This window comes from Theropithecus gelada, chromosome 12 (assembly GCF_003255815.1).
Source record: "Theropithecus gelada isolate Dixy chromosome 12, Tgel_1.0, whole genome shotgun sequence".
NCBI classification, from domain to species: Eukaryota; Metazoa; Chordata; class Mammalia; order Primates; family Cercopithecidae; genus Theropithecus; species Theropithecus gelada.
This window is the reverse complement of record NC_037680.1, coordinates 77,145,507-77,161,888: the sequence shown is the minus strand read 5'-3', so window position 1 is coordinate 77,161,888 and position 16,382 is coordinate 77,145,507. Positions and strand designations below refer to the sequence as shown.

Here is a 16,382-nt window from a genome sequence, read left to right as displayed (position 1 = left end):
AATGAGCTCCTAGGGACGCTGTGGAGAATTCTAGTCATTGCATCACAAAGCCCAAAGGTGATACAGTGCAGTCTGGGAATATTTTGTGAAGTCCAATTCTGGCTGATGGCGAAACTGAAACAACCTGTTTCACCTGTGTCATTTTGGTGTTAATACCTTGTCCCAGTTCAGCTCTGCCATGACCAACTAATACAGACCCACCTGTGTAGATATGAACTAGAGCAGCAGCCTGGAAATAAAATTAGAAATCTGTTCTTTCTGCCATCTGTATGTGAATTTTTGACAGTAAGGCAGTCACAAATGAAGTAGCAAAAGCCACAAAATAAAGCTACAGTTTCACTGGTACAGGACCAGTGGTTTCATCCAAAGGTGTGTGCCACCTGAGAAGAGCAAAGGTGCTGTTCCATGAAATCTGTGAAACAAAGAAAAGCCTAGACGAGTCCCTTACTGTTGAAATGTGGTCGTCAGCTGTTGCAGGGGCCTCCCGCCATTTTCAGCGGCATTAACTGATTAGACTTTGAACGCCCACTGGCATTGTCCTCCTTTCTGAGTCTCTCATAGTGTAAGGTTGAAGTCAATAAGGAGAGTGCCTCACTCTGCGGTTCCAACTCTGCAAAGCAATAGCAAATTGGCCTAAATTGTTAACAACTAGTAGAATTTAGAGCTTGTTTTTGTTGGAGCAGACCCTCTTTGCCCTTAGTTGTCATTCGGGGAGGAACACTCTGTCCTCGTGAATTCTTTCTCCTTGTTCCTCTGAACTATTATTCTCAATTGCTTCTGGGGAGTAAAAAACTTGCAAAGAATTATATAATAAAAGACAGCAAGATATAAAAAAACAAAATCTCATTTGTCCATAATCTCATTGCTCTCACACACTGGGTTATTATAAGAAAAGTTGAATAGTGCTAATATAAGTCCCCAGTCTGTTACCTGCAATTCTGAATTTGAAAAGCCCTGAGCACCTATTTGGTGGAGAAACTTATCCTGATCTCATCCAATGAGAGATTCATAGTCTTTAAAAGATCTTACTGGGTGTAAGTAATCATACACTTCACTGCAGAAGTATTACCATGCTTGAATGTGGCGTGTTGCCCCAGACTCTGCTGAGGACTTTAAGAAATAGTGTAGAGATTATATGATCTTTTAAAATTAGAAAAATTTAGAATTCCAAAATGTATCTGGCCTCAAAGATTTCATAGAGGGAAAAATGAACATGGTGTATACTTAAAAAAAGTCAAACATTTTAGAAAGGTACAGGATGGAGAATGAAAGCACCCCTGCCCACTTGTCTGCCCTGTCCCATCCTAAAAGTAACTGGTCATCAATTCCTTGTGATTATTTATGAATATGGCATAATTTTGTGATAGAATTTTTTTTAAAAAGTATAAGAGTAAAAACACCATTCTGCTGTTTTTTTAAACTTATTAATGAATCTTGGGTATTTTTTTCTATATCAACATATATAGATCCATCTCATTTGCTTCAATATCTGCACAATATTCCATCATATATGTAATATAACTTACTTAAGAAGTTTCTAAATAAGGCACACTCTGTGCATTTCCCCCCACTCTTCTAAGAATAGCTTCCAAAAATGAACACCTTTGCATATATGTCTTGGCAAAAAATTTCTTGAAAATGACCATCAGATAAATTTCTAGCAGTGATAGTGTGTATAAATATTTTTGGGGGGTGTGGGCTGACTAAATGTTCTAAAATTAGGTTTTGGTGATGGTTGCACAACTCTATGAATGGTACACTTTAAATGGGTGAATTTTATGGTATGTGGATAGATTATATCTCAGTTGTTTCAAAATTCTTAGCAGTGAAAGTGGTAGGTCTGAGGGTATGTGTATTAGGATGTTTGTGGTCATTTTTATCATTAGAAAGGTGCACATTCAGCCGTGTCCTCACCAGCAGTCCTGCCTGCCTTCTTGCTGGGGCTTCTATGTCATAGTGGTTCTTGTGTGCTTATAGGAATCCCCTTGAGCCTATGAGCTGGAGCTGCTCTCCTGGACGTGTCTTGCCTCGAACAGATAGTATTTTGGGTCTGCACTGCCCTGTTGGCCCAGCCATGAGTATTTGGTGGATGTGACCCAGAGCAAGGGTCTTCTCTTAGCATGTTTTGTAGATCAAGGGATGCAGGGTATAATTCTACTAATGGGATGAAGCTGGTGCACTCTGTGTGTGGGCACATCTCTTATCCACAGTTACTGCCCTTGGACATGAGGGTATATGGCCCTGCCTGCAGCAACTAACTGCTCCAGGACTGAAATGATTCCATCTGTGCTCATGTCACTTCTTTGGATAACATTTAGTTTCTTAATTAGGTACTGCACCACACTTCCTTTTTATCTCCCACATTGTCTAACACACTTCATAACTTAAAAATACTTTCACGTGTATTATTGTATTAATCTTTATAATTCTGTGATACTTATCCCATTCCCATTTTGCAGATGAAGAGACTGGGACGAGAACTAGATACTTGTCAGGGTCACACAGCCATTAAATGTACAGAAATAGGGTGCAAACTCAGACCTTCCAGTAATAAATCCCATTTGCAGCCCCACTGCCTCAATGATGTCATCAGTCACATAGTAGGTGTCTGGTGACAGTGCACTGAGTTGACTGGCCTCTGAGTTTTATCTTTCTTGATTCACAGAGGACGACTGAGGTGACTTGAGAGGGAATATGTTAAGTGGACTTTCCAGGGAGGCAAAGAGATTTTGCACACCAGTCTTACCCTCTGCCTCATTACTGCTTCCTCAAAACTATTGCTTTTTCATGGAGCTTAATACTTGGTTTCAATGTACTTACTTACTTATTCACTAGGTGAGGAAGAAAGGTAGTAAGTTGGAAATGAGAGGAACATTCTCACACAAAGACGTTACGTTATTTTATACCAAACCTCTGTATAAGTGTGTGAATGTGAACTATGATTACAGGTACGTCAGGAAAGAAACGGAGGGACGTATACCACACTGTTAACACTGGCTACCTGGTGGCTGGAAGTGGGGAGAAGCAGGGAGGAGGAGGCAGCATTCTCTTTCCTCACCAAAGCAAAACAGAACAAGAAAGAAAACTCTTAAAAAATGTGTCCACAACTAAACACAGCACGTGCAAAATGATCCCAATTGCTCAAAATCGTATAGACATATGCGAGGTATAGAAAAGGATGTTGACAAAATATGAATAGTAGTTATCTCTGCATGGTGGGCTTCCAGGTGATTTTAATTTTTTTCTTTGAACTTTTTGTATTGTTTACAATTTCTTTGCAAAAACAGTGAGCATATATTATATGTATAATCACAAAACAATAAAGCTATTTTCATTGAGGAAAAATGTTGGCCACTAAAAGTATATTTAAACAACTTTCTTTGAAAGGAGGTGTGCTGAGCAGCCATCTATGTGCTCAGTCATAAATAAGGCTTGGCATCCCCTTGTCCAAGCCTGCGTCCTATGGGACTCCCAGAGTGTCGAAAGTTCCTACACCGGAAAAACATGGAGATTTAGGCACCACCTCTAGAACTCCCTCATTAAAATACAGATTTTACCAGGTGGGTACAATTTATGAGTGTGTAATCTCAGATTCTCTTCCTTCAAGAGCAGAGCAGAGAATGTCTCGAGCAAGGAGAAGCCTCGTCAGGACTCTACCTTTGAGAAAGGTAGATGAAAATGTTCTGGGAGCCAGGCGTGATGAAAGGGCATATTAGAGTTGGGCAACTTTGGATGTGTTAAAAATTATACGTATATATTAATCTGAAGAAAAAAAGAAAGCTAAACTAGTCATTGTCTTCCCTGAGCTTAACTGTTGCTTTCAATCACAATTCTGGGTGTGGTTAATTAAATATTTGAAAGAAATCTCTGTTTAAAAAGTAATGATTATGTTTCCAAGTTAACCAGTGGGAAAATGCTAACAGAGCAGTGGAGGTGCTGAAGTAGACGCATGACCCAGTTTGACTCAGACGCATGATCCAGTTTGGGGCTATTTAAGGCATTAGAGCTGCTCCCTGTCCTATAGGAAGGTGGTTGCTAGAAGCATGAGAAGTGCCTAGTAGACACATCTCTTAGGCAAGGAGCCCATGGATGTTCAGTGTAGGAATGTTTAGATATTTTTACCTTTTTGTTCCAATAATCTTTTCATACAATTCTACAAAACTCAATTCTTGCAAAAAAAAAAAAAAAAATTCTAAAATCCCACCAACATTACCTTTTTGGGGATCTATCTCTGATTTCAATGGCACTAATTTAAAAAGATTGATTTTTAGTGTCTGGCTGTTTCTCCAATACCAAGTGATTTTTTTTTTTTTTTTTTTGAGTGGGGAGAAATCTACAGACAACAACAATAAATCATGAGCAGAAATGTTGATGTCTTCTCTGTAATTCCACTGTGGTTTTGTAGGAAGGACCAAGCAATCTAAGCTTATTTTTCTAGAAGTTGTAGAGCATTTTCAAGGAAATTACAGAGAAAGACCCAATACCTCCCAAAATTGTTTCACCTTCTCATTCATGTAACAATGCATTCACCCATCCATCATTCATCCATTCATCCACCCATCCATCCATCCATCATCCATCCCCATCCATCTATCCATCATTCCATCCGAACATTTATGTTAGGAGGAATAAAGAGAGGAATAAAGAAATGGCTAAGACATGGGTATAGTTTACAGCCTGCAGTGAGAAACCCTAAAGGGAAATCAACAATTTCAACATAGTGCAACTGTAGTGAGTTAAGAATCAGGAGGGCCAGGCGCGGTGGCTCACGCCTCTAATCCCAGCACTTTGGGAGGCCGAGACGGGCGGATCACGAGGTCAGGAGATCGAGAACATCCTGGTTAACACGGTGAAACCCCGTCTCCACTAAAAATACAAAAATTAGCCGGGCGCAGTGGCGGGCGCCTGTAGTCCCAGCTACATGGGAGGCTGAGGCAGGAGAATGGCGTGAGCCCGGGAGGCGGAGCTTGCAGTGAGTGGAGAAGATCGCGCCACTGCACTCCAGCCTGGGCGACAGAGCGAGACTCCGTCTCAAAAAAAAAAAAAAAAAAAAAAAAAAAAGGATCAGGAGTGGATGGTGCAGTGTCGGTATTGGAGGTCAGGGAAGCCTTCCAGAAGTAATGCTTAAGGATCACACAGAAACATGACAAGAAATGTTAAATGGGATTGTGACTTAAGGCAGTCCTCAAAATGATCTGTACGTTAGAACTGTGGTGTTTTAAATATCAGTTTTCCTTGTAGACTTCTTTGTTATCAGTAATTCTTCATCAACCAATAGCACCATAGCTGCTAGAGCAAAAGAAATGAAATTGCTAAACCAGCAGCAAAACCTATGGAATTACTCAGTTATTTTCTAAAAATTAGTATCAATAGATCTAGGTAAATTTTTTTCAGCCTTACAAGCATTTCTGAAAATTACCTGATGATAAAACATCTTTGGATATCCAACTGAGAATTTCATGGTGATAATGACAATTCCTCTTTCCTTCCAGTAACTCCACTGGTTAAATTTTCTACAGCTTTTTTCCTGCTGTAGTATGAAGATTTTTTCATACATTTCTCCAGCATCTTATCAGATTCTTTGGATCAAATTCTTGCTTGTGAATTGTCTTATCAACCAATTTGCACATGTTTATCTCTAACCTGGTGGATGAAAGTGCCAAACTGCACAACAAGGTCCACAGTGAGTCCATAGTAGAGACTAGCTGTAGAATATTATAGAATCAGCAGGAAAGAACACTTTGAGAATAAATTAAGCACTTAAGAGACAATGCAACTTTTAGAATTGAAATACTGTTCTTTTATTTATTTAAAGGCCTTTTTAATGATGATCAGTTCCTATTACCTTCTCTGGTGGTGAGGTGGCATTTGGCTGCCACAGCTTCATCCAGGTCTCTGTTACGTATGCTCCATGGGGAAAACCAAACCTTTGGAAGGTTGTATTGGAAGGCAAATTGGTCTTTGGTCCTGCAGGCTCGGCCTCAGACATGCAGGAAGGAGAAATGCCAGCCCTTCTAAGATGTGTTTCTGTATTCAATTCTCAGCACCACCACAGAGGGGAATCTCATACCTACTTAGGTGACCACCTAATTTTAAATTATATGGATTTTATTTTTATATATAAGTATACAATATTTATACTTATATATAAGTAAATATATATACATTTAATTTAAAATGCATATAATTTAAAATTAAGTGTATATATAATTTATAGATTAAGTAGATATGTCTTTATATAAATGGATGAATAAAATATTTTTCTACAATTTAAACCAATTAATATTCAGTATTTGGTTGAAATGGAAACAACTTAATTTTGCTTTTTAAAAAAGTTACTCGACACCCTCAAAATGTTATTGGTATTATGAACACTCAGACCTTTTTTCTTTTTCTTTAGGTTGGAGACATCAGTTTCTATAATATTTCCTGGGATCTTTTCCACTTTTTTCTTGCATATTTAAACCATGCAAGCCCAAGCAAAGCCCAAAATTTCTGATCATGACTCAACCAAAGTATTTCAGTGTTGGTGGCACAGAGTGACTCTCCCGAATCACTGAGTCTGACTCCAGGTAGAAAAAAGAGTGGAAAGAACAGCTCTGCCAGGTGGGTGCAGCCCTTCCCAACTTTTTGTGTAGTTAAGACAAATAGCTGTTTGCTGGCCCTCAGGACAGCATCTCCTCCTCCGAAGCATTATAATGCATATTTGTTATTAAATTAGACTACATCTGTTTTGAGAATTTTTGAGAATACATCTTATAAAACCATGTGTGGGCAGGTCATAAAAATTCCATCTATAAATGGAGTGGGCTGTGGATTTCTATCCTAGGGATCATTAGAAAGCAAAGAGAACAGGTGGAGCGTCCCTCTGATGAGATGAGTGGGTAGAGAAAAGACGAGTTCTGAAGCTTCTAGAATAGAAAGAAACTTTGTGGGGAAAGCCAAATGGGCCAGTGATGTCTTCATACCTATTATCAAGGGATTAGACTGTGGGTAAAGGGGCCGTGGGAGGACTCAGTGTGATTTTGGACATGAGACAGCTGGGCCTGGATAAAGGCCTAGGGTGGGGCCCAGGCTCTGGGCAGGAGAGGCGATTCTGGGAGTGTGTAGGGAAGAGGTTCCCAGGGCATAAGCAGAGGAGAGACTTGCCTGGGACAGGCCCAAACCTTGGCCCTCCTTCCAGATGCCAACTGTGTCCTTCCCTAACCCCCACAGGCCTTGCCTAGGGTGAAGGTGTTGGGAAGGAAGAGAGAAAGGGATGATTGAGACCTGCTCTATGGATGTTTTCTGGGGACAATGGGAGGTATTCATCGAGGGGATGCTCTGTAACTAGCGTGTGGCAAATGGAAAGTGAGCCTCGGGGTCCTTCTGCCACCAAGTGCCTCAAAGCTGAGAGGCAGCAGCTCCCTGGCTACCTCCCAGACAGAGGGGGTGGAGATTGGAAGTTATGTGAGTTATCCTGGCTCACAACTCATATGCCATGCAAAGTGAGCATACGTTGGTGGACACAACCTTCTAAAGCTATACTCTAAGAATCCAAGCTCACACTTAATTTATGGCCACAAATAACTGGAACCCCAGAAGTTTTTGTGAGTGGAGTACCATTTCAGAATCATCTAATATGTAGCCTCCATGGATGTGATATTCAATGTCTGCTGCTTTGATTTTCCCATTGTTCATAAAGCCAATCTGTGAGTGGTAAACGGCACACTTCTGTGAGTGCCTGAGGTTCAAGTACAACATCCAGGGCACTGGAAGAGTGCGAGGGGGAGTCCTTTCCACTCCTTGTAAGCGTGTGGCTGGGAAGCCAGACTGCTGGAGTTCAAACCTTGGCTCTCCCATTTCCTAGCTGGGCGACTCTGGGAAGCCCACTCCACACATAGTGACACGTGTTGGTGTTCCTCTGTGTAACAAGGGGGACAAAACTATAACCTAACTCACAGGTTCATGGAGGTCCAGTGGAGGGCTTGTTAAAACCCAAACTGCTGAGCTCCACCTCAGCATCTCTGACTCAGTAGGTCTGTGCCTGAGAATGTGCAATTCTAACAAATTCCCGGGTGATGCTGCTGTTGCTGGTGGTCCAGGAACCACGTCTGAGAACTGCTGACCTAGCCCAGAGGACTGCTGTCAGCCTCCAAAGAGGATTAACAGAAAGCCACAGGTTGTAAGCAATGAAATAGCCCCATTCATGCTAACTACATGTTACTGCTGTAGTGGTTGCTGTTATGGTTATTAGTGTGGAAAACATGATTCATTAGAAGTTTACTCTTCCTAATTAATGGGCCAAGGGGTTTTCTCACTGCTGAGGGTTCCCTGACTACCACGGTGCACAGGTCCCCATCTTCTGGACTCAGGGCATCATGTGCCTGGACCCCTCTTTGTGTGAATCATGAGCTACCTGTTCAGGATAAACTTGTTGTTTAACTTCCTCCACATGCACATGCTGTCTCTCCAGCAGGACAGGTGCCATGTGATAGATCTGTGTCTCCCGTAACTCTTAGTATAACGCTTTGTACATTAGGGGCTCAATCAATCCCAGTCTTTGGAGTTGGAAGGAATCTAGAGGCCAGCTGCTCCAAACTCTTCCAGTGCAGGGGTTCATTTTGGAGCTTATACCTGGGTCTCAACTCCTAGAAATTCAGCTTCAGGAGGTCTGAGTGAGGCTCAGGAGTCTGCATTTTAACCAAGCATCTCCGAGGCCCTGATGCAGGTGTTCTCTGGCCACTGCTACAGAAATTCCATCTTACTCAGTGCTTTTCAAACTGTCCCTTGTGATTCACTAGTAAGGTGTGAAAATTCAGTTAGGACCAGCATATTTAGAAGAATAAATAGAAAAGAAGGGAGGAGGAAAGGAGGGGAGAGGAAAGCCGTGCAGAAGAAGTGTCAGTGTATGACATGTAGCCAAATAAGTGTTGTCCTGTGTAATTTCGTTCCTCTCTCTCTCTCTCTCTCTCTTTCTCTCTCTCTCTCTCTGTGTGTGTGTGTGTGTGTGTGTGTTCATGCACATGTGCTGGGTCCCATCATAAGGTGCATTTTATGGGCCACGGTAAAACAATTTGAAAGCTGCCTAGAGCACATCTTCCTGTTGGCAGGAACAGCATCTGGAAGCCAGGCGTTCCAGTGTTGGCCAGCTCTCACACAATGTGGAATCCCACCTTCCTATTGTATCCTCTTTTCTAGCTGTACCTCCCATCAGAGCAGTGAATGGCTCTACTCCCTCTTTCCACAGCTTTTCAGAAATTTGAGGAGGGGCAGCATTCTGGGCAGGAGTGGGGGTCTGGGCTGCCTAATGAAGCATCAGAAAGGTGAAGATGGGGTTGCCGCCAGGGCTCGGTGTCAGGGAGCTCTGGTGTGGCAGCAGGAGCTGTCAAGGGGTGAGGGGAGGGAGTGAAATCCAACGTCGAGAGCACCAGCCTAGACACGCAGGGAGGGGACAGGAGTGAGATGGGAGGGATGGGGGATCCCATCCTGAGTTGACCAGTCACTGTGACTTGCACGTTTTAGGCATGCACGTATGCAGTCCTTCCTCCCTGTCAGCTGAGACTGGCCCACACTGCACATGAGCTCTTTTCTTCTTCAGACCAAGCACACTGAGTTTTAATAACATGGTTCTCAATCCCCTCACTGCTCTGGCTGGCTCAATTGATACTCTCTCGTAGATTCTGTTGAAGGTCCCAGCACAGATGTTTTATCTGTCGAATGAAAGACCACTCCAAGGAAAGCAGACTTATTTGACCCTCTTCCTGCCGGACCCTCTGACTCTTTTACAGTGTGTTTGTTGTTGCACACTTCATTTCAGCATGTATTTTTTGAGCACCTTTTATGTGCAAGGTCTAGGAAAACAGAAATGCAAAGAAAGGAACCTTTCCACATAAGAAATCAGTCATCTGGCAGAGCAGAATGAGATGTTCAAGGCTAGAAGGCTGCACAGGTACCCAGGAGGCAGAGGTGGATAGCACCTGGCACTCGAGAAGTACTCTGTGATTATGGTGCTGACTGAACAAACTCAATTCTATAAGGAGCCAGGGCTCTGTTGGGGAGGTCTCCTAGAGAAGATGATGTCTGAGCAGGGATTTGATTCCAATCAAACAGTGGAGTGAGAAATTGTCCATGCTTGTGAGTTATAGTTGATAAAGCTCTGCTTGAGAACAAAAGGTCTCTTATGAACTGAAACCCCTGGGGTTTAGTGCTGGAGCTTTGCGATCCTTATGTTAGGTTCTAAGCAGTGTGTTCTGCTGCCTTCTAGATTCCAGGTTATATTCCACAGCACTGAAGCTGCCAGAAGAATCTCCTTCAGTGAAGAGGGAGCTTTCTATAGCTAGATTGAGACTATACAGGAAGAATCAAGTTTGAACAAGCATCACTACAAATCCTTAACACGTCTGTATTCTGGATGCCCCCAGAAACGGGGAGATCTTCAAATGCTGTGGCCTCTGCCCACACTTCTGTCTTGCTTCCAGCCTTTCTTTCACCCTCTACGTAAATGTTCCCATATCTTTTATGGGCAGTGACTTGACAGTCACAAAGTGCAGCACCAAAACTTGATTAAAAAGTACAGCAATCACATGTGGATGAGCACAGGGCTCTGCAAATGTTTGAAACTGCAAGTTAGCGAATCACTGAATTTGTGCTTCATGTAGCGACTTTCCTATTTGCTTACCTTATGTGTCCCAGGTAGTGGGTGCCATCCTCCAGTTATCAACATGTTGTCCCCATGTTCCAGAATAAAATAGATTGGGCAGCCAGATCTGGGGAGAAAAAAAACCAGGATCACAACTTTAAGTGATTTGAGATATCAAGTTTGGGTTTGTGGGATGTTTCAGCGACAACTGTGATCCCTTGACTACACAAGTAAGAGACAAAGAGTAGAACAGCCCAGGAAAGAGCAGGAAGCCATGAATTTCTTGCTTTTTCATAATAAACAAGGCAGCTAGGAAGCAATCTGTATGTTTAAGGAACTCCTTTGCTGTCGCTCTGTTTTAGAAGTCATGATAGAGCATTATTTGTGGCTATTTTTGTGCCTCTCAGTTTCTGAGTGGTCATCCACAGCTATTCGTTGGATTTTCTCTGAGTAATTTGGGAATTTAAAAACCTTCTGGAGTTTGTCATTTCTGTGATTCCTTCATTATTACCTTTAGTGGCCAGATTTTTCATTTATACAAATGGCAAGAAGATCCTCAGAAGGTAACACAGATCACACATAAAAAGCAAAAGCTTCATTCACCAAAAAATACATTTCTGGCCGGGCGCGGTGGCTCAAGCCTGTAATCCCAGCACTTTGGGAGGCCGAGACGGGCGGATCACAAGGTCAGGAGATCGAGACCATCCTGGCTAACATGGTGAAACCCCGTCTCTACTAAAAAAATACAAAAAACTAGCCGGGCGAGGTGGCGGGCGCCTGTAGTCCCAGCTACTCGGGAGGCTGAGGCAGGAGAATGGCGTAAACCCGGGAGGCGGAGCTTGCAGTGAGCTGAGATCCAGCCACTGCACTCCAGCCTGGGCGACAGAGCGAGACTCCGTCTCCAAAAAAAAAAAAAAAAAAAAAATACATTTCTTGTCATTTCCCCCAATTTCCAGAAAAAAAAGTATATGTATTTATCTATTGGGGGGTACAGACTAGAGAAAATTCTCTAAATGCCTGCAAAGCCCTAGTTGGAGAAATAAATTGGTATCGCTTAAAATTTATTAAAGATAGATTGCATTACAAAATGTAATTAAGATGGTCACACTGAGGTCCTCATTATCCTCTGCTCAGCAGTCCCTAGAGTGCCACAGAAGGTCACCCAAGACTCCTCCCTCTTAGATATTAGCATTAGCACCTTATATAAATGAGTTAGCAGAAAATAAAGTCAGAGGGAGCTATGCACCATCCAGAGGGAAAAAATAAAAGTGATCCCGAGTTGGACAGGCAGGATCGGAAGTCCACGTGACCTGAAGATGAGAGGAGGGGCTTGAGTGGAAGCAGGTGGGCCAGAGGGAAGCCGTGGTGATGTACAGCCTGCAGCTGCAGGGTAGCAGGAATTTTAAGGGAAGGCAACTCCTATTCTTTATATGATATCTATCTTTCTGCTCTTTCCTGTCTTGATGTCAAAGAATCATAATTTGGCCAAGTTTCCACAGGCCATTATTATTAAACACATGATAGATAATTGAGTAATTATATGCAATTAAAAATCTCCTACCCTTTACTCTGTTTCCTGCCCAAATCAGTGTGTTCTCAAGTCCAAGAAGCAAATTATTATTGACTTGAGCAAGGATTCCATCATCAGATAAGGATAAATAATGAGATCTTCTTATCTATGGGTGAACCTGTTTCTGTAATGAAACTGCCTGGGGGCGGGGTTGACTTTATAGAACATATAGAAACTTGTTCCTCAACAGTGGCACCCAAACAGCTGTCCATCTTTTCATCTATTTACTAGCGATATTAAATCCCAACCCACAATTCAGCACCCGCTGAGTTGAAAGAGTCCTCACTAAAATCCATAGGGAACTCAGCTATGAAGAATAAATGGGTGTATGTGAGGGGAGAAGTGAGGGAAAGAGTGGAGAATAAATATCTTAAAAAAACAATTCTTTTTACCTAACTATGAAGGAAAAACTTCAGAAATCTATGAATAACCAAAGGTATTGAGAAATAGAGTTTGTTTGCACTCAAGAAGCTGGAGGCAGTGCAGAAAAGAATCAGGGCAATTGGAAAGATTTGGTGAACCATTTAGTAATCAGCCCATAAATACAAATTTTAAGTTGACCTGGTATCAAAAAACTATATATGAGCAGCCCTTGAATTCATACCCTGTGAGATGTCTGGGAATTATCAGGTTTGAAACCGCCTTTGCAAAAATATGACTGAGACAGTGAAAGAGATCTAACCTAACTGGCTCCATCTTGCTTCTAAACTTTCAGCTGTCCTTGTTCCTTCCTGGGCATAGGCTGAACTAACTTTGGGAGGCACTCAGTTTATAGTTTAAAACAAAGATGATAACAGCGATTACCCAAAACAAACCTCCTTCTTGCCTGGGGAGTAGACTGCCTTTGTAGGACTAACAAATTAGCCAAAACATTAGAAATTATGGTTTAGGAATCATGCAGCTGGAGGCTACAAGATTTTGACCATCCTAAACTGCTTCTAAGATCAATGCTTGAGATAGTTTGCAGACCCTGTGCTTGACGAATCAGCTGGCCCCACCCAGATTGATAAATTGGCTCATCTGATCTTGTGGCTCCCACCAAGGAACTGACTCAGCAAGAGGAGAGCTTCAATTTCTCATGATTGCATCTCTGACCCAACCAATCAGCACTCTCAACTCACTGTCCTTCCCCCACCCACCAAATTATCCTTAAAAACTCTGATGTCTGAATGCTCGAGGAGACTGATTCAAGTAATAGTAACACTCTGGTATTCCACACAGCCAGCTCTGTGTGAATTATTCTTTCTCGATTGCAATTCCCCTGTCTTGATAAATTGGCTCTGTGTAGGCAGGGGCAAGGTGAACCCATTGGGCAGTTACAGGTGCAATTCTCTAGGTGATAGAAGTGAAAATTTAATAACAACGTCAACTGAAAGAATCACTAAAGATTCTATCCTCAGGCTTTCTCTCTACCTCTGTCTCTCTTTCCCCACCCACGTCCTTCTGCCATGTGTTTGGTGGCTATAATTTTCATTATAGCCACTACTAAAAGTGGCTACTTTAAAAGCAACTACTAAAAGTGTTGTGCAATTCAAGATTTCTAACACTGGTCACCTCTATCCCTCACCCTGAAAACCACAAGACAGCACAGATTTCAAACATGATGTCCTAGTGCCTCCATGGTACAGCTGCATTTCTCAGACCACCTCTGACCTGGCACAGTTCAGAAAATGTGATCACCCTGTAGAGGAGCCCCACATATGCATATTTAACTTACCTATGAACTTCAGCCTTCAGTGACATTGGGACTCCTCTATCTCCTTTAATACTCACAATCTATTATGGAGGCTTAATATTAGGTTAGTCTAAACTGAAAGCAGACTTTAGAATTCTCCACCCATCCTCCATTCTTACCTAGGAATTTGATGGGTATGTTACAGGAGAATGATTTCGATACCTAGACCTGCATAGAAACTTAACCATTGTTGTTTATTTTAGTCAAGTTGCTCTCAAGCTTTAGTGTGCTTATATTCTGTACTTTATGAACAATTTAAGGAATGTTTCAAGGTTATTTTTAGAATTTCATTTTCGAAATTAGATAACACATTCAAATAGTTTAAAAATGGAACAGAATCAGAATATAATCAGTGGAGTCTTGCCCACACCCATTTCCCTCTGTCTAGTTTCCACTCATTCTCTCCAAAGGTGACTAACACTATCACTTCTTGTGTGTTCTCCCAGAGTTTCTCTATGCAAATACAAGTAAATATGGACCTTATTATTACCCTCTTCACTTTGTACACATTTTTTGCATTTTGCGTTTCACTTGTCAGTATAACTTGGTGGTGTTTCTATAGTTGTGTTTAGAGGATGTCCTCATTCTCATTCTTTTTTTTTTTTTTTTAGACAGGGTTTCACTGTCACCTAGGCTGGAGTGCAGTGGCACAATCTCGTCTCATTGCAAACTCTGCCTCCTGGGTTCAAGTGATTCTCATGCCTCAGCTTCCCAAGTAGCTGGGATGACAGGCATTCCCCACTATGCAGGGCTAATTTTTGTATTTTTAGTAGAGGCAACGTTTTGCCATATTAGCCAGGCTGGTCTCAAACTACTAACTTCATGTGGTCTGCCTGCCTTGCCCTCCCAAAATGCTGGGATTACAGATGTGAGCCACCATGCCCAACCCTCATTCTGTTTTTATATATATATATATTTTTTTCTGAGATGGAGTCTTGCTCTGTTGCCCAGGCTGGATTGCAGTGGCACAATTTCTGCTCACTGCAAGCTCCGCCTCCCAGGTTCACACCATTCTCCTGCCTCAGCCTCCCGAGCAGCTGGGACTACTGGCACCCACCACCATGCCTGGCTAATTTTTTGTATTTTTAGTAGAGATGGGGTTTCACCATGCTAGCCAGGATGGTCTTGATCTCCTGACCTCGTGATCTGCCCGCCTTGGCCTCCCAAAATGCTGGATTACAGGCATGAGCCACTGTGCCCAGCCCTCTGTTTATATATTTTATAATACATAAAGCTATATTCTATGTAGCTGTATTTATATGTTATATATAAATTTATATATATGTATTTATATGTTATATATACAGCTACATAGAATTCCATTGTATAGATGAATGGATACCTGAGTTGTTTCCAGTAGTTTAGTATTGCAAACAATGCTGCAAAGAATAACTTTGGAAACACATTATTTCACAGATAGACGAGCCAAGCTACAGGATAAATTCACAGACTGGGGTTGCTGGTTAAAGGCTACATACAGTTGGAATTTTGATAGACACTGCTAAATTTCTCTTCATACAGGTTGTTCCAGTTTATAATCCTATCAGTGAGACAAGAGATTGCCTGTTTTCTTGCAGCTTGGCAACTGAATATATTGTCAAACTTTCATATTTTTGCCAACCTGATAGATTAAAAATGGCATTTCATTGTAACTTTTAACTTAAATTTCTTCTATTTTCAGTAAGACCAAGCATCTCTTCTGTGTTCATCTGTTCTTACACTGTTAATGAAGACATACCCAAGACTGAGTGATTTATAAAGGAAAGAGGTATAATTGACTCATAGTTCAGCATGGCTGGGAAGGTTTCAGGAAATTTACAATCATGGCAGAAGGGGAAGCAAACACGTTCTTCTTCACATGGCAGAAGGAGGAGAAGTGCAGAGGAAAGCAGGGAGAGAGCCCATTATAAAACTATCAGATTTCATTAGAATTCACTCGCTATCATGAGAGCATGAGAGCAGCATGGAGATAACCACCCCCATGATTCAACTACCTCCCACCAGGTCCCTTCCACAACACATGAGGATTATGGGAACTACAATCCAAGATGAGATTTGGGTGGGGACACAGCCAAACCATATCATCTTCCTATATATAAGAGCTATTTATATTTTTTCCCACGAACTGCCTGCTTGCATTCTTTGCTAATTTTTCTTTTGGCTTTTTTGTCTTGATTTCTAGAAAATCCTTATATACTTAGTAAATTAGGCTGATGGCTGTGGTGTGCCTTGCAAATATTTTTCCCAGTTGATGCTTGTGTTTTGGCTGCTTACTATATTTTTTTCTTTATGCAGAAGTGTGCTATTTTACATAATTTAATTTATTAACTTTTTCTCTTAAGGAATTTTGAGTTTGACTCATAGAAATACTATTGAGTTCTCCCATGTTTTGATTCTATGCTTTTTGGATTTTACTTCTGACCTTTTAATTTTTAATCCTCTGTATCTGGTTTATC

At 41.7% G+C, this 16,382-nt stretch overlaps 1 pseudogene; it reads right to left on the bottom strand.

Annotated features, from left to right (window-relative positions):
- Positions 1-34: 34 nt before the first annotated feature.
- LOC112635865 lies at positions 35-5,989 on the bottom strand (annotated as a pseudogene).
- Between the last annotated feature and the right edge of the window lie 10,393 nt (positions 5,990-16,382).